Here is a 27,565-nt window from a genome sequence, read left to right as displayed (position 1 = left end):
TCTAGCTAATGTCCACCAGGCACCTTCCAGGAGCCAGGTTCTGTAGGTACTTAGAGTAGAGAGGACCAGGATGGTGTCCTCAGGAAGCCTCGAAGCTATGGGGAAGATCATGTCACAAAAGTTACCAAAACCTGAGAGGAGATATTATTTGGCCTTAAAAAGACATGCTGGGACCTGAGTGAGCCTCGAAGGTCACACGCCAATGGAAAACACCAGTCACAGATGCTGTTCGACTCTACTTACATGAGGTCAAATTCACAGAGACAAAAAGGAGAACAGGGGGTGCCAGGGGTTGGGGGGACCAGGTGACAGTGTTTAATGTGGAGAACTGATTGACAGTGACAGATATAGAGGGTGGGTTTTTTTTTAAATATTTTTTATAGTTGTAGGTGAACATAATATCTTTATTTATTTATTTTTATGTGGTGCTGAGGATCAAACCTCAGTGCTCTACCACTGAGCTACAGCCCCAGCCCAGTGTGGATACTTTTAGTGCCACGGAATTGGACAGGTAAAAATGTCCTGGAGAACTGTAGGTAATGTAGACTTTGCCACAATTTAAAAACAAAATCTCCAGGGGGCCACAGTGGAGAACTAGCATCTGCTGGAGGTAACCCACACATGCGGGTCCTGGGGCTGCTGTGCTGAGTGGCCCCTCTCTGGCCTCCTCATGATCCTGTCCTCCCTCCCGGGTCCCCATCAGGCGAAGCCTCCAGTGCCATGCCCCACACCCATGGGCTTTGAGCAGGCTCCCCTGTCCAGGCACAGCCTGGTGGACACCCGGCTTACCCCCGGCCTCCACCTTCCCTCTGGGGTCCTGCCTCCCACCAGCAGCACCTCCTGCATGGCTACACTCTGGCCACCCGTTGCTACCTTTTCCTGGAACACACCACACTCAGCTCCCAGCTGCCACTGTGCCTGGTAAGCGCCTGTTCCCCAGGCCTGGGCACAGCTGCTCCTTGTCATCATCCGGGTCTCCGTCCAAATGTCATGCCCTCCCTGTCCCTGCGGCAGTGGGCTCTGGCGCCGCGCTCTGGAATGAGCTGACTTGTTTACTGTAGGTCACGGGAGGGCAGGGACCTCGCCCGCCCGGCTCATCTGTTGCTATAATTCCAGCAGCTGGAAGAGTGAATGTAGAGTCTGGGGCCAGAGAGCACTTAGTAGGTGTTCAAGAAGGGTGGCTGGCGAATGTTCCTGCCACCCACTACAGGCAGACAAAGCGCCATCCCGAGCTGCTCTGTTCGCAGTTACTCAGCCCCGCTCTCAGCTCCTCCAAGAATAGAGCGCCTCCCTCCCTGCCAGGCCCTCCTTCCTGACAGTGTCCATGACTCAGATGCCTGCAGCCAGACTTCCTTCCCCAAGGGTGTGTGCAGGGCCAGACAGCCAGGCCGCTGCGGGGCGCTGGGGCTAGGGGAAGCGGGCCACCCCAGCCCCCTTCCCATGGGCAGGCTTTGGAGAGCCAAGCATGGCCCCAGTGAGACCAGCTCAGACGGTGCTTTAGTGGATCAGACACTGCCCTGATGGTCCTATTGGCAACTCAGTGAGGGGAGCCATCAGGGCCAGATGGGAAGAGAAAGGCCCAGAAAGGCTGAGTCACCTGAAGAGGCCACACAGTGGGGCCGGTGGATGAAGCCCACAGTCTACATTCCCTGGCCTGCAATCCAGCCCTGATGGCTGTGGCCTGCACCCCAGGCCTCCCAGAGCTGCCAGGGGCAAAGCATGCTTGGAAAGCTTCCCAGGTAACTGGCTCTTCTTTACAGAGCTATTAGCTTCCTTTCATCGCCCCATAAAACCCTCTAGCTGATGATGGATGCCATCCCTCTCCAGGGAAGGAGAGGGGGAGGAAAGAAAACACAAAGGAAAAGTCACTGGTGGGAACTGGAAAGCCCCACGGGTGAATACCTGGGCAGGAAAGGCCTCAGAGCCGGTTGGGTTGGAGTTGCCTCGTTCAGCTGCACAAGCTGTGCACTGCTAAACTCTAAGTAATGCCATTCTGACACCCTACAATGCAAACTCCCTCGAGTTAGTAGGTGCTGGGAAAGGCCCCTGCCAGATTTGGGATAATGTCTTCAATATTCTCAGGGTCTACTCCTCACTGACACCTGGTCCTAGCTTGAGGATCACTCAGTTCTCTGTACATGCTCATGGATACCCACAGGCAGGAAGAGCTGACCAAGAAGGGAGGTCAAGACGAAGGGTTTGGCTTCCTGGCGTTTCTGGGGGCTTGGCCCATGGCCAAGAGAGGAATGGGCTGTCTCTGGAGAGTTAGATCCTGCTTAATGGACTTATCTTTCTCTCCTCCGTCTGGAATTCTGGGCAGATGATGGTCAGACTTTCCCTTCTCTGTGTACCTAGCTCCTAGAGCTCCTTTTCTTTCCAGTACTGCATCCTGCAGGCTTTCTTCCCTCCTGGCTTCCGATACTGACCCTTTCTCCAGGTCCGGCTTCTCTCCTGTTAAGAGCTCACTTTGATTCTGTTGCAAACCTGCTCCGTCACTCTGGAGCTCCTGGCTCCTGCACTTATCCCAACTTGGCCTTTGTTCATTTAAGTGCACGGCCTTCGCACTGCTGCCCTTCAACCTGCAGCTCTGACGTCCCTGGAGGGGCTGTTTCTGCTGCCAGGCGTCCATGCTGTCCTGGCTTGCGGTGCCTGGTCACCTCTTGGGGCTGTGTTTCTTTGTTTGTTTTTTATTCTTGTGACACTTTGGATGGGACCCAGGGCCTCCTGCTTGTTAGGCACCATACATCTCCTGCCTGGCTGCTCATTTTCTGTGGAAGTTATTTGTGGAAATTCTGGGCACTTAGGACAAGGCTCTGTTTTTCCAGACAACCTCTGTTTGCTTTGCCAGGCGCCTGGGCTGTGGCCTGGGGGAGCTGGCTCTCAGTTCTAAGCTGGAGGTTTACTGAACCAGCAGGTGGTCTGAGTTCACTCCCTCTTCCCCCTGTTCTCCCTGCAGGGTGGACACGGGGAGACCTTTCCCGGGGGGTTACCATTACAGTGTGTCACAAACCGGGAGGTTTTAAACATCATAAGATTTTCCTCTCAAGTTCTGGAGGCCAAAAATCCAAAATCAAGGTGCCCACAAGGGCGGTTCCTCCTGGAAGCTCGAGGAAGAGCCTGCTCTCTGCCTCTCCTTTTCTGCTGGTTGCCCTGAGCCTTGGCAAACCTGGCCAGCAGCTGCACTGACTGAATCCCTGCGTTGGTTGCCATGGGCATTCTCTCTCTGTGGGCTTCTTCTTCTTCTTCATTATTATTATTATTGTTGTTGTTGTCGTTTTTGGTGGTACTGGGGATTGAACCCAGGAGTGCTCTACCACTGAGAGACCGGGCACCAGGCCTGGCTGAGTTGCTGAGGTTGGCCTTGAACTTGTGATCCTCCTGCTTCAGCCTCTCAAGTTGCTGGGATTACAGGCGTGTGCACTCAGCTCTCATGACTTTCTTACAGGGTCAATTATCACCGGATTCAGGTGTCCACTGGACTTGGGGACCTGTCCCTATGACAGGGACAGCATGTAGGAAAGAGCAACAAGACAGTTTTCCCAGTATCGCTCAGCACCAGCCAAGTGTCATCTGCTTGTATAATCTAGGATTGAATGGCTCGATCATTAAAAAATATAGTATCGGGGCTGAGGTTGTGGCTCAGCGGCAGCGTGCTCGCCTAGCATGTGCAAGGCCCAGGGTTCAATTCTCAGCACCACATAAAAATAAATAAATAAATAAATAAATATAGTATCACAGATTATGTGAAAATATTTTCTAAAACTATCTTCCTTCTAGGGCTGACTCTGTTTGATCACATATATTATCATAATATTATATGCATATTGTTTTTTTTTTTAATATTTATACTTTTTTTAGTTCTCGGCAGACACAACATGTTTATTGGTATATGGTGCTGAGGATCGAACCCGGGCCGCACGCATGCCAGGCGAGCGCCCTACCGCTGAGCCACATCCCCAGCGCCTTATATGCATATTGTAATATTCAGCCAAATTAAACTCACTGGTATTTTATTTGGGTGTGTTTTGTTTTTCAGAACGTGAGCCTGGTCTGAGTTTTGCTGCATTATCCTTCTCTGACTTTGGTACATGGACAGGGTCCCCTGTAAGATGAGTTATAACATCTTTTTGTATGTGCTTAAATAATTAATCTAACCAAGAGATATTTAGGAGCAGGATTTTCTTGAGCTCATTTTGGTCATTTTTTTAAAAATACTTTTTTCTTTAGTTGTAGATAGACACAGTACATTTACTTTATTTTTATGAGGTGCTGGGGATCAACCCATTGCCTCATGCATGCCAGCTCTACCACTGAGCCCCAGCCCCAGCCCATTCTGGTCATTTTTATTTGCTTAGAAAAACACACACTTCACTCAGGTTTTCTAATTGATTGTCAAGAAGTTGCACATACCCTTCCTCCCTCCCTCCTTCCTTCCCTCCCAGTGCTGGGTATTGAACCCAGGGCTTCCCCACCATTGAGCTACCCCTTCACACACTTTTTATTTTTTATTTTAAGACATTATTTTCTTCTTTCATAGCTACATCCTCTTTTTTTCTTAGTGTCTTCTGCCTTGGTTTTCTTTTCTTTCTTTCTTTCTTTTTTTTAAATTGGACTTCCAAAGGTTTCTCTCTTTTTTCTTAGCCCTTTCAAAGCATTGTTTTTTGGGGATGATTGATGAATGCAACTCAGTTTTCATCTTCATTTTTTGGGGGGTGGTACCAGGGATTGAACTCAGGTGCCCTCCACCACTGAGCCACATCCCCAGCCCTATTTTGTATTTCATTAGAGTCAAGATCTGAGTTGCTTAGCACCTTACTAAGTTTCTGAGGCTGGCTTTGAACTCGAGATCCTCCAGTCTCTGCCTCCTGAGCAACTGGAATTACAGGTGTGTGCCACCGTGCTCGGCCTCGTCTTCATTTTAATTGCTTCTTTTATTTTCTTGGAAGGTTATTTGTTTTTCTAGCTTCCTGAGTTGAAAGCTAAGTTCAGTAACTCTTAATCTTACTTGTCTCTCAATAAATAATGTAGGACTATAAATTTTCCTCCGAGCGCTGGTTTGGCTTCCTGTCTTCCAACCATTCACTTGAAACACTGTGGTTTAGAGTTTCCCCCTATCTTTCTGGGATCCCTCAGGTTTCTATTCTATTGAAAACATATCTGTGTCCACATGGATACGAGTTTTTAATACTATTATTTTTTCCTGCCATATTAAGCTGATTAGAAGAGGAAGATTATGCCACCATGATCTCACCCTGCTTATACCTCCTGGGGACTTTTCTTTCCTCCCTCAGGGTTAAAAACAGAGAATGTGGGTCAGTCCTGACCGGATGCAAAGGCCAGAAAGCTATCAGCAGCTGTGTTCCCTCCCATCGAGCATGTGGCATCGGTACCCAGGCCTGCTGCACCCCTGTGGGTTAGCTTCCCTTTCTGCCTTGGCCAGCTCAGATGGGATTTCTGTCACTCACAACCAGTAAAGGGCTGACTGATCTTTTGACCTTCTGCCTGTCATCCATGTGCTGAGCAGATCCTTGTCTCCTAAAGCACAGAACAATACATTTCACTCTGCCCAAGGTCACAAAGTGATTAAAACTCCCGATCAGTTAAGTGTTCTTCCCTGTATAATCGTGCAGAAATCCTGCCTCTGAGTCCAGTAAGACATGCCATAGGGGCTGGGGATGTGGCTCAATCGGTAGCGCGCTTGCCTGGCATGCGTGCGGCCTGGGTTCGATCCTCAGCACCACATACAAACAAAGATGTTGTGTCTGCCGAGAACTAAAGAATAAATAAATATTAAAAAATTCTCTCTCTCTCTCTCTCTTTCTCTCTCAAAAAAAAAAAAAAAAAAAAAAGACATGGCATAATCTGGTCCTGGGGTGGAGGGCAGGTACTGGGTAACCTGGCACCCCATGTTCTGGACATGCATCACTGTCCATAAGATGTGGGCACTGTCTGTGCACCTGCGACCTTGCAGAGGGCCTGGGGGACCTTGCAAAGGTATCTGCTGTTGGCCCGCCCACCGTGGGCACAGCACCACTTGTGCTGGGTGCTAAACAGATACAATACTGGGAACTAAAATAAACCCGGCTCAGTAACATCTTGACACCGCTTCGTAGGAACAGCAGGCTCCTGTGTACACACCGCACCACTCTGCACACCTATTTGTGAGTTAATCACACATCAGCAAACTTGGCTCAGAGCCACGTGTTCCTGGACCACGCCGAGGGCAGCTCAGGCTACGGGATTCTCTGCCTCCCTCTAACCCAGATCCTTCCAACAGATCCCAAGCCAGTCTTCTGCCAGCCTCTCTCCAGCCACCCTCCTCTTTTCCCTGCCAGGAGAAACACAGAGGGTGGGGGTGGCGGCTCCCGGAGAGCGCCGTCAATAAGGGTGTCCCTGATACACTAATAAGATGGTTTAATCACGCCGCCAAGATGCGAGAGGAGCCAGACGGCAAGCAGAGGAGGAGCTGGAGTGTCACTTCTCAGCATGTGTCCACGCCCCTCCAGGCGCCAGCCCCATTTGTCCTCTCCCTGGTGGTGCCAACCTCACTCTGCCTCTAGAATACTGCCTGGCCTGACCGGCCCAGCTCCCCTGAGTCAGCTCTGAGGGGTCCTGGGCTCTGCCTCAAGGTCCCGGTGGTGGCAGTGAGTCCTGGCACAGGCCAGGGGAAGGGGGTCGGTCAAGCTGGGCCACTTCTGTGTGGCATGGCCCCGCCTCTGCTTACTCATCTGGGAAGGAGGGCCCAGGCTGAGCTCAGCCAGGCTAGAGGCAGTGCTGGGGGAGGCGCAGGCTGCAGCCTGCAGCCTCTCCTCACGTTGCCTGGAGACAAATCCTATTCAGTTTGGAGATGACCCCTCTCACCCTGAAGGTTCCAACTGACAGACAGGTGTGAGGACAGCGTGGCCATGATGGATAACTCATGGACATTCAGGTTCACTCTGCCACTAATTCCCTCCCCCCCACAGATGTGCAATGGGAAACAACTATAGTACACAGCCCCCATCCAGCAGAACCTCCTGGTGGATGGGGACACTGGACACTATCACGTCCTCTCCTGGAAGGCCCCAGGCCAGGAGCTAGGGTGACCTCCCAACATCATGGGCCTTGGGCTCTCCCCTCATTCATTCAGCTCAATCAGGGGCCAACGCACAGGGTTTGTTAAGATGGAGGCCAGTGATCACCGAGGATAAGAAATACCTTCAAGTTTTCCCTGCAGGACTTTGTGGTCTGGCCCTGCCCCTGCACGGGAACCAGGCAGGTAAGGACGGGGAGTGGGAACAGGCCAGAGCTGGGGAGCCTCAGATCCCAAGAGCGTGAAGTACATGGAGAGCTCTTTCCTGACGGGAGCGCTGAAGGCCTGTCCCCAACCCTGCTATGCTACCTGGGCCCTGGGAGACCTGCCCCACGCAGGCTGGGCACAGGGCCTGCTTCCCAAGAGCTGTCTCCGCTGTCCCAGGCAGTGGCCTCCAGCCTCTGACACTGCAACAGTCAGGTTTCGGCCTCCTGGGTCCCCACGAGGTGGGTGCTGGGAGAGTCCAGCTGAGCTAACTGCCTGAACGTACCCTGAGGAGAATGGCAGGCCAGTGGGCCAGGAGAAGGCCAGGTGAGGGCAGGTGTGACTACTCCCTGGAGCGGGGCGTCTGGGACAGACCCAAGGGAAGTGCAGATTAGGAGGTGTCCTTCTGCAGCAGCTGGGCCAGGGCCCCAGGGACAGCTCCTGCACACTGCCAGGTGCTCCCCTCAGGGCTGCTCACACATCCTTCACACCCTGACCTTGAACTCTTCTAGGTATCCATGAACCTATTCTTCATTCCTTCCTGTGAGCCTTCTGCAGAAGGGTAAACCAAGCCAGGTGAAATCAGGGAAGAGGCCAGGATGTGGACCAGGTACCCCAGTGCCACCCTGGGGTGAACTCGCCTTCCGCCAGATCCAAGGCTGGGGAGTCCCTCCTGCCAGGCCCCTCTCTGCTTAGCCCCTGCCCTGCCTCCTAGGCTCTGGGCCTAGTCCATGCTGGTAGGAACAGCCTCCTAGTTGGTCCACGTGCTCCCAGTGTGGGGCCCCTGAAGTCCTCCTTCTAGAAACACACAGGGTTTGTTAAGATGGAGGCCAGTGATCACAGAGGGTATCTTCCCAATGCACACCTGGCCGTGTTCAATAGCTCTGTGGAATGTCACCCAAGGCCATCACGGGTACCCTGTGGCTTCTCTGGGTCGTCCCCCAGCTCTTGCTGTTCACTGCTGGAAGTGGGTAGCCTGGCCTCTTAGCACCCTTTGCTCCAGAGCCCTGAAGGGAAATCCCATTCCTTGGTCCCCAGCATGCTGCATGTCTCAGGAGTCCCCTAACTGCCTCATCAGGCACGCACTGGGGATCACACTAGCCGCTGCTCCTCGCTCCTCCCTCCTCCTGGGGCAGGACCCTTCCCACCTAGTCTACATGGGAGGCTCCGCCCACACAGCCTTCTCCCAGAGCCTCGGGCTGCCCCCAGGGTGCTCTCGCTACTCTGTCCCTGAGCTTGAAGTTCACGACAGAGCCTGCTGGTTCATTAGTGTCTTCGGTGCAAGCCCATGGCTAGGTGTTCCGTAGACCTCCATAAAAACCAGGGCAGCCTCTGCCTTGTACCTGTGGCTTCAGAGAGCACTGGGCAATGGACTCAGGGACCAGAACAGCCACAAGGGCCAGGGGAGGCCAGCTGGAAACAGGGACAGGCTGGGGACGGTGGCACAGGTGCTCGTACAAAAGAGACTCTGAGAAGCAAATGGGGTCTGGGGCAGAGAGAGGGGAGTGGGCTCCCAAGAAGCCCTTGCAGCAGTCACACCCAGGCCTGTACCCCAGGGGCGAGGCCCGGCCTCCACCTGCTGCTCTCTCCTTCCACACGCACTGGGTTCCCAGACCCTGTGACCTCCCCAAGTTCAATACGCTTTGGTTACAAATTGAGGAGACAAGTTGCCTTGTCCCCAGAATCCCCAGAGGCAGCAGGATGGAAGAGAGAGTTAGAGCCCAGGCTGGTCCTCTTACCTCTCTCTCAGCCTCAGTTCACTCGTTTGTACAGGGTTTGGTAACGGAGCCAACGAGGTGTTCAGTATGAGGGTGGAGAGCACCCTGGTGCAGTCAGCTGCCCATATGATCTTGAGGAGGCCTAGCCTCTGGGCATCTGGGGGATGGTGGTGGTGTCCCCAGGGCCTGTGAGTGGCTCCAGGAATTCCAGGGAAGGGACCCTGGGGGAGCAGGGAGCAGATGCTATTTAGGGGCAGTAGAAAAGTACAGATTTCAGAATTTCCTGTACTTGAGACAGGTAATACTGCACATTCCTCAGCACCCAATAACCAAACGCAGTTAACAGCATGAGTATAGGAAACGTAAAGGCTATAAATAGCCTGGCTTAGACTATAAATAGCTTCACCTCAGTTCAAGAGATTTTGCTGCCAAATGAGCTATGACAAAGCGTTTGGCTTTCGGAGCTGCTGGATCTCGGCATGGAGAGTAAGGGATCGTGGATGTGCATGTCAATGATCTCACCACATGTCGCAAACCAGTTGCACCTCGGCCCTGCCTCAGCCCACAGCAGCACAGTTCAGAGGCGGGTTACGTGTGCCTCCCCGTGAAAGCTCACCAGGCCCTCTGACCTTGGGGAACACAATCCAAGGGCATCAGTAACATACAAAACCAAATGCAAACATAAACCTCATGCACGCACACGCATGGACAGCAGTGTCCCCCACAAATTCGATCGTGACACTGTGTACACAGAGATCCGGGAGGACCTGGTCAGGCCAAGCCCTGTCCACAGACAAGAGCCAGTGTGAGCAGCTGGGCTGGGCTTGGGGGCACATGGACCTGGCGGGAGCCCTGGCACAGAGTCCTCACCAGTTGGGGCCTGGCCTCCTGGCTGAGCGGCGTTCCTTCACCTGCAAAGCTGAGCGCCACAGGCCTTCCAGGGCTCACGGGAGGCAGCAGGCCGCGGGCTTGTTGGGCAGCTGGTGCCAACAAATGCCTGCTGACTGCTCTGCGAAGTTGCTCAGATGCACAGTAGGAAGGAGGTGCTTACGTGGATAGTCCCTTCAGTCACCTGGGGCCTGGGGACTCTCTTTTGAGGCAGGGCCTCTATCCTATACCAGTGCTCCCTGTCTCAATGGAGATGGTACCTTCCAGATACTCCTCAAAGAGCCTAGGCTCAGGGTCTGGAGGGAAGAACCTAGGGCCAGGCAGGGTTCCTCTAAGGAAGGCCCCACCTGCCGGCCAGGGCGCAGGCCAGGGTGCCAGCCCTCTAGCAAGCTACCCAAACTTACTGACCTGTTCTCATGCTTATAGGACTAGGCCTAATACCAAAGGCAGCTAAAGGGTGAGCATGGGGCCCCATTAAGGGACAATGCATGTAAATCCCCAGCACAGGAAATGGCAATGGCTGTGCTCATGACAGTGATGACAAGGACAGCTCTACCCATGGACGCTCATGATCATAAGAAACGATGCCTGGTATATTACTGTTGTGTCCCTCTGCATCACACGACATTCCCAGCACCCACTGGGACCTCCAAGTAGCATTGCGAGGCAGGGGAGAAGGTGCCCTCTCCCCAGTTCAAATTAGATAACAGAAGCCATGAGGGACATGGGGACTTGGTCAAGGTCATCGAGCAAGTTAGGAACAGAGAGGACATAAGGACCTCTGATCCTGGATCCAGGGTGACACCACAGCCATCCCAACCAGCACCCTGGACCAGCAGCCCCCAGCAGCCTCTGGGTCCTCCCAGTCTGGGGGTAACGGGAGGAGAGAGCAAGAAGGAGAGGGGGTGGACGGGTGCAGGGAACTGAGTCATCTTCCCACTGGTCCATGCCATTGCACACAGTCTGGCCCCTCTATCTTTGTCGGGGAGCGGGGCGGGGGGGCTATTTTGGGAAGCTCTGCACACGCCCGCCACTTCCCTGCCAGGCTGACTGGGTCAAAAACAAAACCAGCCCAGCAACAGCCCTGTGTCAACAGGGTGGGAGGTGAGGAGGCGCTGAGCAGTCCCGAGCAGAACAGCAGGAACGGGGAAAGCGGGGGAGGCAAGCACAACACCCCCACCCTGCAGAAAAAAGGCAGTTGGGGGAGGCAAACAAAATTGAGTTGGAGGCAGCAAGATGCAGCAGGAAAGCCTGGGGTCAGACAGAGCCAACCACATGCAAACTCTGTCTCCAAGCAAGTTGCTTCGCTGCTCTGGGCCTCAGTTTACCCACTGACAGGAATGGCCCGCCCACTGCCAGAGAGTGCCTGAGACCCCCTCCGGGCCCTGCCCAGGGCCATCTCTGCAGGGCAGAGCATCTACAGTGCTGGTCCTGCAGGCACCAGCCACCAGGGTGAAGGACCAAATGAGGCACCTGTCCATTCTTAAGTGACCACAGTTCTTGAGGTCAGAGCAGCTGCCCGATAAATCTATAAGGTCAAAAAGCTCTCTGAGGAGCATCCAAGAAACCAAGGAGAAGGAAGTAGAGACCCCTCCACTGCACCCAGGGTTCCTCCCATCATTGTCACGGGGGAAGTGGCTGGTCACTAGCTGCTGCCATTCAGAGAAAGGGAGAGAACCATCTGGTCCAGGGACAGAGCACACTGCCCTACCCAGAGCAGGTGTTCAACAAACACCTGTGGGTGGAATAGGGCTGGCTGCAGAGGCAGGAGGATGGAGGATGGGAATGGCTGTGGAAGCTGCTGATACCCTGGAGGCAGACCACTGTGGGAGCTCTCCCAATCCCACAAACCCACCAGCCGGCCAGGAGCAAGAGCCCAGGCCAGGCCTGCAGGGAAGGCCTGGCAGGGGTATCTGTGCTGGCCACCAAGATATTGCTAGAGAGTTCCACACCGGGCAGAGCTGAGCAGAGCTCGCCTCCCTGGGAATCAACCCAGGGCTTTGTTGGCTCTTCAGGGCTCCGTTGGACTTTCTTCTCTTGGACCCTCTAAAGTGGGTGTGTGAAGGGTGCATCTGGCCAGGACGCCTGTCTCCTGAGCCACCCCCCTGCTTCAGTCTCTGATTCTGCTCAGGGAAGGAAGCAAAGCTGTCCTGGCTGATGACGGGTCTGAGGCTGCTAAAAGATACACATCTGTTTCCTGGGCAGCTGCCACTCTACTATCCCTGGCCATCACAGTGACATCCTGCCTACAGGGTATAGCAGGTGGAATAGCATCCCCCTCCCCAGCAATCCCCAATTCACATCTACCCAGAACCTCAGAAGTAGGGTCTTCGTAGAGGTAACTAATTAAGGAGCTTGAGATGAAATCACCTGGGTTAAGAGTCAAAATCCAGTGACAGGTGTCCCTATGAGAAGAGGAGGGGATGCAGAGACACAGAGGTGGGGCCATAGGAAGATAGGCAGGCTGCAGTGATGCAGCCCCGAGCCAAGGGTCCTGGAGCCACCAGAGGCTGGAAGATACAGGGGAGGATGTGCCTCAGAGCCCTCAGAGGCTCTGCAGACACCTGACTTAGACTCCTGGCCTCCAGGGCTGTGAGAGAATATACCACTGTTGTCTAAGCCACTGGCTTACGGCAGCCCAGGAGAGGAGCACCCTGGGCTTGTGGCTCTGGGAAACAGTACAAACCCAGGCTTGACCACATGTGTGTCAGTCAGGGTCCTCTGCTCTGGGGGCCTGCAGGAAATAAGCCAGAGGCACCCTGGCTGGGAGGGTGAGCCCAGCACTTGGGTGGAACTGAGCCAGCCTGTTGCCAGGCTGTTACCAGGGCTACAGCCCAATAAGCCCAGGGCACTTAAGGAGCCAGCGTGGGCAGTCCATCTGCGTCCAGGCTACTAATATGCTGGAGCGGACGCAGCCACTCAGGCCGTAGTGTGTGGACTTCCTGCCACCCAGCCCCTCTATGCTCCTTGATTTCCCAATTTGGCACCCGGACAGCGGTTTCTAGACCTTCAGGTGGGGCCTGCCCTGTCCAGCCAAAATTCCTGGGGTGCACCAACTCTAGGCAAGTGGCCTTCAGTACTGACTCAGGTATATGTGCCAACCCAGGGAGGCACACTGGATGGATATCTGGACACACAGGACCCACACTGCCCCTTGCTCAACATCTCTTTGTCACTAGTTTTGGGGATCCTCTCAGGATGGGCACAGGGAGTTGGCCAAGGCTTCCGAGAGCTTCAGGGCTGAAACCAAGCATTTCTCTGAGACCCAGCCAAGGAGGGGGCACCAGCAGTGGTGAGCCATCTCCTCGTCCCAGCTCTGTGGGCTAACCAAGCTAAGGGACGTGCTCAGGACCATCTTGGGACTGGTAATGTCTGCAGGGCTCAAAGGGCTCTGAGACAGCTGAGCCCAGCATTTCCAAAACCCAAAGCCTGGTAGGCCTGGTTCAGACGCAGACACCCTCCACCCAGACCCACTGACTCACAGCTTCCTGCCAGGGGCCCAGGAACCTGCATTTTAAACACCTCCCAGGTTAAGGGGAAGGCCCTAGAGAATGAGAACAAGGGGCCAAGGCTGGACTCCAGTCCCCTCAGGCTCAGTCTTCCAGGAAGCCTTCCCTGGCCCCGGGGACACCTTGCGCTGACTTCGCTGGCCTTTATCAGCCTGTCCTGTGGCCGCAGGTTTGCCTTCGAGTTCAGGCCCTGAGCTTCGTTCAGAGTGGCTTCCCAGGATTCAGCCAGAGAAGTTGCCCAACAAACATTTGTTAGGTGAATAATAATTTCAATTCTAAACTCTGTTCCCAAGCCATTGTGTGACCTTGGGCAGGTCATTCCTCTCAATTTCTGTGTCCCTGCATGGAACAGATCACAATGAGTGAGCTGATGATCCCTATGCAATGTGCTCAGGAACTGCTGGTGGCAGCAAGACCCAGCTCTGGCCTCACACACTGGTGCCCACACAATAGGTTCTTACTGAGATCTGGCAAGATCCAGCCAGGAGGCTCTGCAGGAGGACAGAGGTAGAGCGAGAGAACCCAGGGGCAGCAGAGTCCCCAGGAGAGGTGGATACGTGGATTTCAGAGGCTCTGCTCATCTCACAGGGCCCTGGCGGAAGCAACCCTGCCCTGGCCCTAACCCAGCCTGGTTCATGGCTCCTGGGGTTCCCAGTGGGGGGAATTGGGACAGTGACTGAATGCCACCAGGCTGCAGACGGGAGCTCACATCAAGCAACAGTAACAGGGCCCTGAGAGCTGGAGCAGGTATCTGGCCCTGTGTGGTCCTCCATCTCCAGGTATCTAGGCCAGGTTCCAGCAGGGCCACATCCCAGGGTCCCAGAAGTGTGCAGGCAGGGACAGCTCACACAGCTAGGCCTCTGCCAAGGAGGAGCGGGGAGCTCAGGCCTGAGCTCTGTGCCATTCCTTCTAATTATTCCAGGGAACCAACAACAGGTTCTTCAGCCCAGCCTAGCCAGGGGGAGGGGGGATGGGACACCCCTCAGGGCCCAGCCTAGCCAAGGGGGAGGATGCCCTCAGGGCCCAGCATCCAAGTGCCTGTTCACACATCCACCCAACTGGCGCAGAAGGGGTGTTGCCAGCTATAGTCCCAGGTAGTTTCAAGTGACTTGGGGAAGCCCCAGGGTCTCTGTGCTCAGCCTCACCATCCATCTGGTCTGATTGAGGGCCCTAGTGTGTGACTGCTACCTGACAGGCAGAAGCAGGCCAAGCTCAGGTGGGCTGGGCAGAGGGCTGAGGCGGCAGTGAGGACAGCTAGCAGGCTCCTGTCCTCCTGCTCGAGTGCCAGCTGGCGATTTACATGGGAACTCTGGCCCTGTCTTCCTTCAGGGTCCAGGGGAGGCCCCTCCTTGGCACCATGGCCACATCTAAGCTCCAGTCTGGTGCTGCCTGCTGGGACCTGGGATGGGGGACTGTCGGGGAGAGCTGAAGGCTGGTGAGCACCACTGCCTGTCCTGGAAGGCAGGCCTGGTCCGGGAGTGCTCTGCAGCCGATGGCTAGCTGGGCATAGCTGGCTCCGTGGTGTGGGCCTGGCACTTAGGACGGACTCCAGTACAGAGTGGCCATCTGGAGAGAGCCCTGTGAAGCCATCACCCTATCTTGCACCCCTCCATGAGCAGGGCAAGGAGCGGAGCCTTGGAGACTCTCATAGCATGGCCAGGGGGCCACCTGCCTGCCCCATTCTGTGCTCCAGGAAACTGAGGGGCAACAGGATTTGGGAGCCACCATGTGTCACACAGTCCCCTGGGTCACCCAAACCTGGGCCTATGTAGCCCCCATATTTTGCTCTCAGGGCCCGGGGATGTCTCCACCAGCAGAGTCCTGATCTGCTCCATCCCAGGAGCCCAGTCGTGAAGAGCACTCCAGCCATGCTACAGATAGGGGCCTGCAGGCAAGTGAGACCAGGGGCAAGCCCGTTAAAATGCAGCCCTCCCGCTCCCTGTCCACACTGCCTCTGACAAAGCCTGTTCACTGCCACGGGCTGTGATCGGTGTGCCCACACCTAGGAGGCTGTGAAGAGCTTTACAAGGGCACCGGCTCGGAACAAAGTGCACTGCAGACACGATCCTTTTGTCCCTCCCAGCCTCCCCAGTGTGCCCTTCGTTAACCCTGTCACATAAACCAGGAAACAGGCTCAGAGAGGCCAAGGGAGTCCCAAGGATCTCACAACCAGGCTGATGGCAGAGCGGGGACAAGGGCAGCTTTCCTGATTTGCTCTCTGCCCTGACCGCACCCTGCTCTGGGAGAGGTGACAAGCACCTGGTAAGGGAAGTTCCTCTTGCTATAGCAACAAGGTGGGGAAACTGAGGCACAGAGTGGGCAGGTACTGACAAACAGCCCCCTCCCAAAACATCACCAGCACTTTGCAGGCTGACAGGGCACATTCAGGCCCCTGGTTCTGGCATTTCCACCAAGCTTGGCTTTATGGGAGATAATGTTAGCTTGGAAAGGTCCCCATGAAGCAGAGTGGGGACCTCAGACTCTCAGACCTTGGGTCTGATGATCCCTCTCAATAGCTGTCTAGGTTCTGAGGTTGGACAGTTATCTGAAAGGGGCTGTCATGAGGCTGGGCAACAGCAGAGGACCACAAAGCTTACTTATCGGGGGGAACCTGAAGCTGCACACTGAACCCAAAAGCAGCAGCATCTCGTCCAGAAAGCGCAGGAACCAACTCCCTCGCACCCAGAGCTCTAAAGGAGAGGCTCAGGCATCAGGCAGAGCCCCTGGGGAAAGCACCCAAGCCTGAATCCCGAGTTCAGTCAGGGATCCCGGAAGAAGCTCAACTTCTGAGGTTGTGTCCAAGGAACCCTGCCTCCCACGGCTCCTTGTCCCCCAGGACTGGCTGGCCACTCCCACAAGGACAGGACTTGAGTTTTTTCATTTAGCTTCTTGTAGGATCCTTCAGGTATGAACCCTGCTCTCTGTCCACCCTTTAGAAGAACCCTCAAATGCCTCAGAATTTTTTAAAACATTTTCACATAATCTCTAACATATGGAAAAATTGCAAAACTCACAGGAACTTCCACAGACACTCTTCTAGAAGTGCAGATTGCCCGCCTTTTCCCCTGTTTACTTTATGTTTGTGCCCCCCTCTCCCTCACACATCTGTAGGGGCACACACATCTGCCCCAGTTCGTTAGAAGGGAAGTTCCTGGAACGTTCCACCCACAACAGCCCGACCACCTCTGCCACTGCCAAAGCACATGTTCGTTCCCACGTCTGTCCTTTGTGTTTGGTACGTGACACACACATGACACAGACCGTGCTCTCTCCACATTACAGGTGGGAAAGCAAGGCACAGGTCTCTTGATGGGTAGCATCCCTCCCACCTCATGGAGCCACCTACGCCCAAGTCCTCAGCATAAAACAGACCCCACAGCGCAGCCACGGCCCCAGAGCAGGACAGTGTAAAGGTCTTTAAAAGAAAGAGCCACTGCACCAGAGCCGAGCAGAGTGCACTGGGTCTGGGCCACTAGGATCTCTTCTGCAAAGTCACTCGCATACCTTGGTGGGGACGGCAGCCAGGATGGGGGCTGGGTGTGGGACGCCCTCCCCAACTGCTCTCTGTCCTTGGCTTTCCTTTTCTCTTCCTGAGATGATGAGATGGGACAGAAGGAGACCAAGCCTCCTCTGTAGGTCCCTCCCAGGGGCAGGGGCTGGGTCTAGTCCTCACCCCAGAGCCCAGCGCTGCAGACAGCTGCACGAGGAAACAAGGAGTGGACCCGACGCGGGAGATGGACCTGTGGCTCTGCCCAAGGCAGCTGTCAGCCGAGACTTGTTTTGGGGCATGTAAAAAGGGGTGATTACAAACCATAAATGTCAAGAACTATGTAATGTTTTGAACAACTAATAATAAAAATTAAAAAAAAAAACTATAAAATCCCATAAGATGGTGAAGATCAAGTAAGGGGTGAAAGAGTCTGTCCACCTGGCTCCGGAAACAGAGCCAGAAACAGGGGGGAACGGATGTGAAGCCAAGACACCCAGACACAAATAGCATGGAATGTACACACAACCACCACACACACCGCACATGCACACACCATCAATGTACAGGCACACCACACACACAGCACACCCACCAACTCATACACACACAGCACACTAAACTCACACCACACAAACACATCCTACACAACATACCCCAGATGCACACACGAACATAGACCCCACACACATACACATGCATACACACCGGCAAGCAGATGCCACACATGCACACACTCATAACATGCCACACACGTGCACACACAGGTTTGCATTCAGAGCACCCTAAGCTGAGTAGTCTCCCTCTGATGAGTCCCTTCCCTGGGGGTGGAGACCCTCAGAGGGCTGGCACCTGGGACTGCCCTGCAGAGAACCATGCCCACCCCCAGGAACACACCAGACAGCGCGGCACAGCCTCAGGTGAGGGAAAGGGACAACAGAGGGAGGCAGCTCTCCAGAGTGGACAAGGACAGGCTGCCTCTGGAGAGACGCGGAGCTGGAAAGCATAAAGGGTGGCTGTGGGGTCCAACAGTGCTGGGAACATTAGCATGGGCAGGGTGCAGCCAGGACGGAGCAGGAGGGAAAGGTACATCTGTGGGGTGTACACACATGTGCATGTGGGTGTGTGCACAGGGGATGAGGGCTGTGCGAGTGTGCCTGTGTGTGTTCAAGGAGACCAGGAGAGGCCGGCGGGAGCTGGAGCTGCCTTCTTCCTGCACAGTTCAAGTCATTTGTCATTCATGGAATACCACCAAGAGACTCCCAAGGAACTGGGCCCAGGGCTGGTTGAGGACAGAGGCACCTCCGGGGCAGGCGGTTGTCCTAAGCCCCAGGATCCCCCACCCAAGTCTGAGCTGTCTGTCCTGTCCCCTGCACAGCCTGGGCAGTGGACCTCAGCTCAGGAAAAGACAAAGCCAACTGTCCCCTCAGAGCTTCAGGGGCTCCCTGAGGTCTGCCAACTGCTTTCCACGGGGCCCTTCCCTGAATACAGCACTCGGTCGAATTAAAGAAGAATAACTCACCGCCTGGAAGCCAGCCAGCTCAGCGATTATTCCACTTTTCCTGGAATGAGCTTTCCACACTTTCGCCGGCAGGAGCCATTGGCAGCCAGGGCTCCCGCCTCTCCAAGCTGCTCTCACACCCTCTGTGCTCTGCACTTGCTGTCAAGTGAGGCACCGCTAAATGCAATTACGCTCCGGAGCATCCTCTGAGAAGGAGGGGTGGGAGGGACGGGCAGGCGGGGCAGCCCAGGGCCCACCTGGCCGGCGGCAGGCAGCCGGGGCGGGGGAGCCTGCCTCTGCCCCTCGGCCAAGCCCTGGCTGTCCGACTTGGCTGTGTGGGTGGACCACGCAGGCAGATCAAGGTGGGAGAACATGGGGACCTGAAGGCAGAGGAACCCCCTCCTCAGCACTGCAGGACCAGCCTTCCACGGAGGCTGAGCAGAGGCAAGAGGGCGCGGGCACTCAAGGGCTGGCCTGTAACTGTCACATCGGAGTTTCCATTCACAGGCAAACCAAAACCAAACCAAACAAGACCAGCACACACACCCGCTCCCCATCACACAACTGCTAACCGATCAGAATTCACAGCCAGCCAACCAGAATCCAGACGCCGGCAATGTCATTAAGAAGCCTGCACAACACTCAGATGCCAGGAGGGTCTCCGTGAGTCTCCAGACTCAAGCAGAGGAAAAGCAGGACAGCGTTGATGTCTGCAGACACAAAAGCCTTCCTCTCTTCCTGCTCGGCAGGACCCATCTCACTGCTCACAGGGAAGCACCAAGAATCTGGGGTCTGAGGCCACTGTAAAGAAACGGGCGGTGCAGGAGATGAGCACCCGACCACAGAACTGCACAGGGAGTCCTGCCTCCGGCCGCCTTCAAGGCTCTGCTGCCGTTATTAAGGCAATCTGTCAGAGAGAATGCCCAAACCAAAATAGAACCCAATCAGGTGGCCGTGAGCCTGACCTTATCAACAGCACTCAGCCTGCCGCGCCACTCTGAGCTGGTAGAGCCAGCACGCTCCCTCCCGACTCCGCTGGCACCTGGCACACGGTACATACCTGAAAGGCTGGGCTTCTCTGCAGTCAGCCTCCCAAGCTGCACACCTTTGTTAGAATCGGGTGCGGATTCCCTGATACCTGCACTGGGCTCTGAAGCTCCCCAAGTCAGACGGGGCTACTTGGCGTGCGCTTTCTATTTAAAGATCAGACAGGCTCACGCTCAGACACCATTCAGGCCTGGAGCTTCTAAGAACTGGGTGCTAAATCCGGTCTCTTTGGCCTCACTTTCCATCAACACAGGAGACGTTCTTGTTGACAACCACGGGTTCTATTTTCCAGCGCCGGCTGCACAGGAAGCAGAGGTAGCGGGGGAGCGGCCTCGCCTCCTGGGCTGGGCCACTCACGGTCACCATCATCCGCTCCCTTGGAGGAGACGTTGGGGAGCCAAGTTGAATGCTGCTGTCGGGACCTGACTGAACCAGACTGCTGAGGGGCTGTCCCAAAACACACAGGGCCTCTGCAAGCGACACAGGACACTGGTGTTCCACCGGGGACCGGCCAGCAGACAGGTCCCCCTACACTGTCTTCTTGGACATCCTGAGGGTGGGGGACACCCGCCCCCGACTGAATGCCCATTTTCGGAGGATAAAGTGTTGGCTGGAGAGACAGCCAGTGCGCAGCCGGAGCCCGGCCCGCTGGGGTGCACGTGCGCGCCTCGAAATATCCTCCCCTCTCCCGGCTGGACCACGCTCGAGGAAAGAGACCGGCGCACTGTGGAGCAGCCACTGCGGAAGACAGGAGTGCAACAGAGCGCTGTCCCCAGCCCCAGGAGGCAGAAGCCAAGCCACCAGATTCTCCAGAGGAGAAGCCCATGCACCCTGCCCCTCCAAGCTCGAGCAGGCCGGGCCAGGCCTCTTGGTCCTTCTCTCCCTCCATCCCGCCTCCTTGGAGAGAAAACAAGCAGCCCATGCGTCAAGACAGACCGGAGCCTTCCTCACTAATAAACCCAACCTATGTCTGTGACATGTTTCAAAAGGAGCAGAAAATTACCTTCCAGGAAGCCAACGAGAGGTAAGGGGCGGGGGGCCACGTGTCAGAGCGGGCACCACCGGCCGCAGGGGCTGGGCTGGGGCTCATCCAGCAGCCCCCATGCCCGCAGCATCGCTGAGCTCCTCAGGTGCCAGTGTCAGGGAGCCGCCCGAGGCCCAGGGCTCCCCAGGCAGTCCATGCCTAGAGGGTGCCAGCACGGGTCCCAGGCTGGGTGGACAGAGGAGCCACAGCGGACAGGGATGACGGAGGAGGGAGGAAGGCAGGCCGGAGAGGAAGGGGTGGGGAGCAGAGCGGGAGGGCGGGAAGGAGGGAGAATTGATTCTCTCTCCTCCACTGGGACCACTGAGCTAAGTTGCCATGGAGAAAGGGGAGCCGCTGGCAGAGCTCAAGGCGGGCGGAGGAGCCATATGCCAGAGGGAAGGCGTCAGCGGAGAACCAATCCCACAGTTCTGCTGCTGCAGCCTCCCCCAGGCCAGGCCTCCGGGCCCCGGCGACAAGGCTGGGAGGGGTACAGCTGAACCCGCAGACAAAAGCCGCAGCCCTCAGGAAAGGGAGGCTGGAGGGGTATGCTCTGGCCACCCTCAGGCAGGCACACAGACCCCCCCTCAAGCCTCCATTCTCAAGCTGCAGGGCTAGTCAGAGGTCAAGACCCCAGGACTGAGGAGCCCACAGGCCCCTCCCAGGCCTGAGTGGCACTCGAGCCTGATGCCTGGGGAGGCACTGCTGGTCCACACCTGCCTCCCTCTTCCTAAACATCAGTTGCCAAATCCTGAGTCACATTTTCCCACCCTCGGGAAGGAGGGGATGCCCACCTACGGGAGGGCTTCAGTGGCCCAGCACCACCCAGGCAGGAGGCAGGAAAGGGAGGCTGCTTGGCACGAGTCCATGGAGGAGGCTGCTCCTGGACGCTGTGGGCTGGGCCACACCAGGCTGCATCGCCTGCCTGGCTGCTGCCATCCCTACTGTCGCTACTGGGTGCCTCTGGCTCCAGGACTGGCCTCGGACACTTGAGGCTACAGAAATGGGGCTGAGGAGGGGCCAGGGCCTGGGCAGGAGCCTCAGCTTCTCCTTTTGGAGATTGCAGAACCAGAGCAAGCCCAGCCATGTCCCTGGGCTTCCATCTTTTCACTACCAACAGGGACAAGACCACCGGCTCTACCAAGCCACTGTGAGGCTGACAGAGTGGGGAAGCCTGAGGCAGTGGGCACCCGGAAGGCCTTGGTGCCACCTCGGGGGGATCTTCTTGGGGGGCCGAAGGACAGGGCAGCACCCAATGTCCTGCCTCCCCTCGCCTGCTTGATGGCCAGGCCCCAGGACAGGGTCCCCAGGGCCGCTGCGCTGACACAGAAGCATCGGAGGGTCTGGCACTAGACCCTGTCCCTGAAGCTGTGGGCTTCTCTCTCCTGCCCCCCCCCCCGACTTTCCCCTCAATTTTGTGGCATATGGCAAAGGAGGAAACGTCAGAAGGAGCATCCATGGATTCACTACCTAGAGTCAACTGTTTCCTCTCACTCTTTTTTTTATTGTGGTAAAATACATGTAACATAAAATTTACCATTTTAACCATTTTAAAGCGTACACTTTGGTGGCATGAAATACATCCATGACATGGCACAACCTCCGCCTCTGTGGAGTTCCAACCCATTGTTTTCACCCCAAGAGGAGAGCCGTGAAGCAGTCACTCCCATTTCCTCTTCCCTTCAGCCCCCCAAAACCACCATCCTCCTGTCTCTACAAATGTACCTGTTCTGGACATTTCACATGAATGGAAGTGGCCCTTTGTAACTGGCTTCTTTCACTTAACATCATGTTTGTGTGTTATAGCCTGTGTCACTACCTCACTCTTTTTCTTGGCTGAGTAATGTATCATTTTGTGAATAGACAATGTTTTATTTATCTATTCATCAGTGGATGAACACCTGGGTTGTTTCTATTGTCCTCTCACATTTATTTATTTATTTATTTATTTATTTATTGGTGGTGCTGGGGATTGAACCCAGGGCCCTGTGCATGCGAGGCAAGCACTTTACCAACTGAGCTATACCCCTAGCCCCTGTCCTCTCACTTTTAAAATGAGGTATTTTTTAGAGCCCTGGGAAGTGTCCTGACATCCCCCTATCCCTTGGTCTTCAAGTTGCAGGTCTCAGAGGCCCCAAACTGAGCACTATTCCTACCTCGTCTTTCCATTAAGCAACACTCCTCACTGGATGGCACACTGGGGAGGCTGCCTGGCCTGGAGCCCAAGGCAGGGACCCTAAGTGGCCTCAATCTCCTCTGACCCAGGGAGCCTGCATCAACTCCAACCCCCAACTCCAAAACAAGATGAGCCTGGGTTCCAGAGCCGTCCTGCACCCCTGCTGCATGGCTCACGAGTCGTCCCCTGGAAGCTTCGACTTCTCCACCTTTAAAGTGGGGACAAGGATCTCTACCTTGGGGGTGCCCCAGAGCAGGGCCAATGCTGCCAGCAGAACTCCCACCACGACGGCACGCTCCACACCTGCACCACCCAGGACCCAATTCCACTCATTTACAACTGAGATGAAACAAATCACAAGAAGCCAGTGGTGTGCGCCCTGCTTGGAGCAGCCCTGTGGATGAGGAGATGGAGAACACGAACGGGCATGGGCCCAGGCCTGGCTCCCGGGTCTTCATGGCTTCCCCTTACTCTCTGTACTTACCTTCTGCGTCTGGCCAGTGGCACTGGCTTCTGTCTGCAGCCTGGCCCAGAGACCCCTCTAAAAGGACAGGGGGAGGGTGGTCAGATTCTCAGGGAACCAAACAGCTGCCAGCCGGGCAGTGGGCTTCTCAGACTCCATAATGACAGGGTCTCTGAATCATGGACCCTGCTCTCTGCCTGTTCTAGAACTCTCCTCCCCGTCTCCCCCAGCAACTCCTGAGGCCATCCCTGGAATGTCCGGGCAGGGGCTGCAGGAGTGGAACCCCACCCCCAATGCAGTGGCAGAACCCCCCAGCAGGATCTGCAGAGAGAGGGTCCTGGCTCCAGGCCAGTGCTCAGGGAGACCCTCTCATGCTGTGGGCTGCTCTCAAGGCTCCTCTGACACAGAGGGTCTGCACAGAATCCTGCCTCCTTGTGCAGCCTTCTCACTGCAGATGCAGAGACATAGAAGCTCCTCTGGGGTCACGCAGCAAGGCAGTGGCAAAGGTGGGTCTGCACTGGGCCCGGCCCCCGGGGTGGTATGGGGGCTTGTGTAAGTATACACCCTGCTGGGGTTTCCAGTCCTCAACCCCCTCACCAGGCAGGCAAAGAGCTGTGTGCCTAAGAGCGGGACAGCCAGGACCGAAAATGGAGTAAGCCACTCGTCTCCTGTCCCAACCACCCGGAGCCACCATCTGGAGGAGAAGCCATGGGTGGGGGGAATAAAGGCTCCAGATACACAACAGAAGGGTACACCCAACCACAAAGCACCGTGCCCCCCTTTCCACATCCAAGATCCAATCAGCTGCAGACTGGAGACATTCGGAAACACTGCGTCTGCCCTGAACATGTCCAGAGGTGTTTCTTCTCATTATCCCTAAACAATGCGGCACAGCAATGCTTTCAGAGCAGTGGCGTCATGCTAAGTCTTGTGAGTCATCTAGAGACCCTTTAGCCATGGGGGGATGTGCAGAGGTTCTGTGCAAACACTGCTACCTCACACAGGGGACTCGCCCACTCTGGTGTCCCGTGGAGCCACCCTCCTTCAATTCCGAGAGATGGCCGTGAAGCATCGGAACTCCTGGAACACGGACACCAGCGCGGGTCTGTCTCCACCCTGCGAAGTCTGTTCTTGGCTCCCTGCATCCCTGTCCCTGCCTCCCTCAATGGCAGGCCTGGAGGGACCCTCTCTAAATGTCCTGCCGAGGTGCGGAGTACAGAGCAGCAGGCATCTGTGCTCCTCCCCTGCACTGGCCTCTGCTCACGGCCCTCCTAGGGCCTCCTTGATGGCCTCACTTCAAACTCCACTTCGACCCCAGCCCTCGCACGCCCGCGGCTCCAGGTCTTCTTCAGAGTGTGATCCTTGTTGCACACTCTACGTGCTTTTCTTCCTTTTGCTTTTTTAAATGGTGGCAAAACGCACAACACAGGACATTTGCCACCCTAACCATTTTTCGGCATAGGCCTCAGTGGCAGTAAGTATGCCCACGAAGTCCTGCCACCGCCACCGCCATCTCCAGAACCTCTCATCTTCCCAAATCCCAACCCACCAAACAGCTACCACCCTGCCCGCCCCTCCCCCACACTCCACTTTCCCTCTCTACACACTTGACTCCTCATGGTGTGACCACACCATGGTGGACGGTACCACATTTGTCCTTCCGAGCCCGGCATCCATCTCTCAGAGTATCACACATCTTCCAGATGTGGCATGTTCTTTCTTAAGATTTCTATCTTTCCCACTAGAGTGGAGGCTCCAGGGGCGAGACTTGGGCAGTTGTCCCACCCCTGTAGCACCAGAGCCCAGCACACACGGGCTCGGGGCAAATCCTTTGGGTGAATGAAACAATGAATGAATGGGTGTGTGGGTGAATGGATGGGTGGATGGGAGAATGAGTGTGTGGGTGGATGGGAGGATGGATGTGTGGAAAGATGGGTGGATGGACAGGTGTGTGGGTAGATAGGTGTGTAAATGGCTGGATGGATGAATTGGCAGATGGAAGGATAAATTGATAGATGAATGGTTAGATGGGTGTGTGGTTAGATGGGTGTGTGGATGGATAGGTGTGTGGATGGATGAGTGTGTGGATGGATGGGTGGATGGATGGGTGTGTGGGTGAATGGGTAGATGGGTGGATGGATGAGTGAATGGATGGAAGGATGAACTGATGGCTGGATGGATAGGGAACATTTAGTGCCTTACAGGTCTGCACCTGGCAAGAGTCATAGCTGCCTCCCCAGGATGCCTGCGGGTAGCAACCCCAGGAGGCCAGGTCACCTAGAGCCCTCTCTGCTCCAGGAAAAGCAAGCAGACCAGGACAGTGGGAGACAGCTGTACCTTTAAATCGTCTGACCACACTTATAGACTAACTCCCAGCCCCACTACAAGGCCTAGCCCCTTGCCCTGGAGTCCCAAGCCCACCCTGAGGGAAGGCCATAGTCAACATGACAGGGCCCACATAAGTCACAGAAGGCTTCTTCCAGATGGCTGACTGTTCTGTGGCATTCCCCTCAGAGATGGCATGTCCAGGGAGAATTGTTCATGGGCAGGTAAGAGTTCCCCGCCGCAGGGTAACAGTGAGCCTGGGGCTCTCATAGGACAGCAGCTGCAAGGGCAGCATGGCAGTGAAGAGAGACGGAGCCAGAAGAACCAGAACACCCAGATCACCAGAGCTGGAGCCCAGCGCCCGGAAGGAAAAGCAGAGGCCTGCCCGGGCGACCAGGAGCCTGGAGCCAGCTGCAGCCCTGCTTGGGAACTGGGCCCACAGCCTTGAGTGCTTGCCTCTCAGGTTCTCCATGACTGCTTAGCTATTTGCAGGTGCCCCCTCGGAGAGCTTCTTACCTGCTTTTCTGAGTGGACAATAGACGGAACCCACCGAAGCATCCAACATCCCTGAAGGGTGACTGACTAGGCCAGGCCTGTCTGCACCCTCTGCCCTGTGAAAGGGACTCTCAGAGCCTGCTGAGAGCCACAGGCAACCACGCCTTGCCAGGCTCAGGGTCCCCTTTGGGGAGGAGGTGTCCAAGGAGAGGGCAGCAGTGAAGCAGCGAGGCAACCCAAACCAGGATGCCTGCGGGTAGCAACCCCAGGAGGCCAGGTCACCTAGAGCCCTCTCTGCTCCAGGAAAAGCAAGCAGACCAGGACAGTGGGAGACAGCTGTACCTTTAAATCGTCTGACCACAGACATGAAAACATTTGCACGGGGAAGCTGTTTGCATCGTGGGTTATTTTTAGGGTGAACCCAGTTGCCTCCCCTTGGAACTGGATGAAGCCCCAGAGGCACGTAGTCCTTTTTCCCAGATAGGGGTCCTGCTCCGGTTTCCCTGGGAACGAGGACTCAAGCATGGGATCTCTGGGACCCCCACCCCGCACTCTGGCTGGAGGGAAGGACTTGTGCACTGGGAGTCAAGACAGGTTTGCCTGGACTGTGAAGGCCACCCACCTGGGCCCAGGGAGAGCCCCCTGGCACCCCCCACTCAACCCTCAGCCCCTCCCCAGGCCAGGCCCAGCTGGGGGGAATAGCTGGAGGCCACACTTCCAGAACAAGCAGCAATCAGAGTGAATGTTCTCTTCCACTCCCCCTCCTCAAAACAGGAACGAATCCGTTCTACCAATTTCCCAGCTAATGATTTCCTCCATTAAATTAAAAAGAAGAAGAAAATGTTTTTTTAAACGGATTACCAGCCCTGTGCTTTCAGAGAGCCCATGACCCGTCGGCTCCTCCTAAGTCCGGAAACACCAACGCCCCTCAATTAATTTCTGATAAATAAAAAAATCACGGTCTCAGAAGCACGGCTCAGCCCCTCCCACCCCCCCACAGGCACACAAGGTCCACTCTGGCCAGACTCTGGGATGCAGGCTTCATCAGGTCAGAGATAACTCTTGGCAGTTGGGGCCTGAGGACCCTTCAAAGATGGGAAAAGTGAGACGGGAGAGGCCCAAGCCCCCCCACCCCAGGATCCAGGGGGACCTAGAGTTGTGACATGCACCATGAGTACGGAATGTGGCCTGGGCCCTGGATTTCCAGGTGCTCCTCTGGGAAAACGCCCACAGGCAGGCCCAGGAGCTGAGGAGTCCCCGAAGGGCACCACCTGCTGCGGCCTCGCAGGGCAGGACCTGGGCTTCTCCTGCTGGTCTCTTTTCCTGCAGCACCTGGTAACACCCTGTTTGTTCTGTTTTGTTTTAAAGAATCCACCTCTCAAGAGCATGGAAGAACTCAAAAACATGATGTTAAGAGAGATGACTCCATCCACATAAACTGCTCAGAATAGGCAAATCCACAGAGGCAAGAGAACAGAGGGTACAGCAGGAGGTGGGGACTGTTATTTAATAGGCATGGAGTTTCTGTTGGGGAGACAGAAAGTTCTAGAAATGGCCAGGGCCGTGTCCCCCACACTGGGAACGGACGTGGTGCCACTGCCTGCTCACTCCCAGGTGGCGAGAAGGGTCACCTCTGTGCTCTGTACACTTTACCACCTC

At 55.7% G+C, this 27,565-nt stretch overlaps 1 protein-coding gene across 5 annotated transcripts in view; it reads right to left on the bottom strand.

The window, feature by feature from the left end:
- Pitpnm2 (phosphatidylinositol transfer protein membrane associated 2) overlaps nucleotides 1–27,565 on the bottom strand; it is a 127,156-nt gene that overhangs the window by 50,761 nt on the left and 48,830 nt on the right. The window contains exon 1 of one of the 5 annotated variants that reach the window (XM_026402926.2): nucleotides 25,928–26,366. The exons of the other annotated variants lie outside the window; for them this stretch is intronic. The gene's annotated coding sequence lies outside the window, so the exon portion shown is untranslated. Of the gene's footprint in view, nucleotides 1–25,927; nucleotides 26,367–27,565 lie in introns of those variants that run through there. 5 annotated transcript variants of the gene reach the window in all.

The sequence above is a fragment of the Urocitellus parryii genome, chromosome 3 (genome assembly GCF_045843805.1).
Source record: "Urocitellus parryii isolate mUroPar1 chromosome 3, mUroPar1.hap1, whole genome shotgun sequence".
NCBI classification, from domain to species: domain Eukaryota; kingdom Metazoa; phylum Chordata; class Mammalia; order Rodentia; family Sciuridae; genus Urocitellus; species Urocitellus parryii.
The sequence above is the reverse complement of the archived record's forward strand: the minus strand, read 5'-3'. Positions and strand labels throughout refer to the sequence as shown.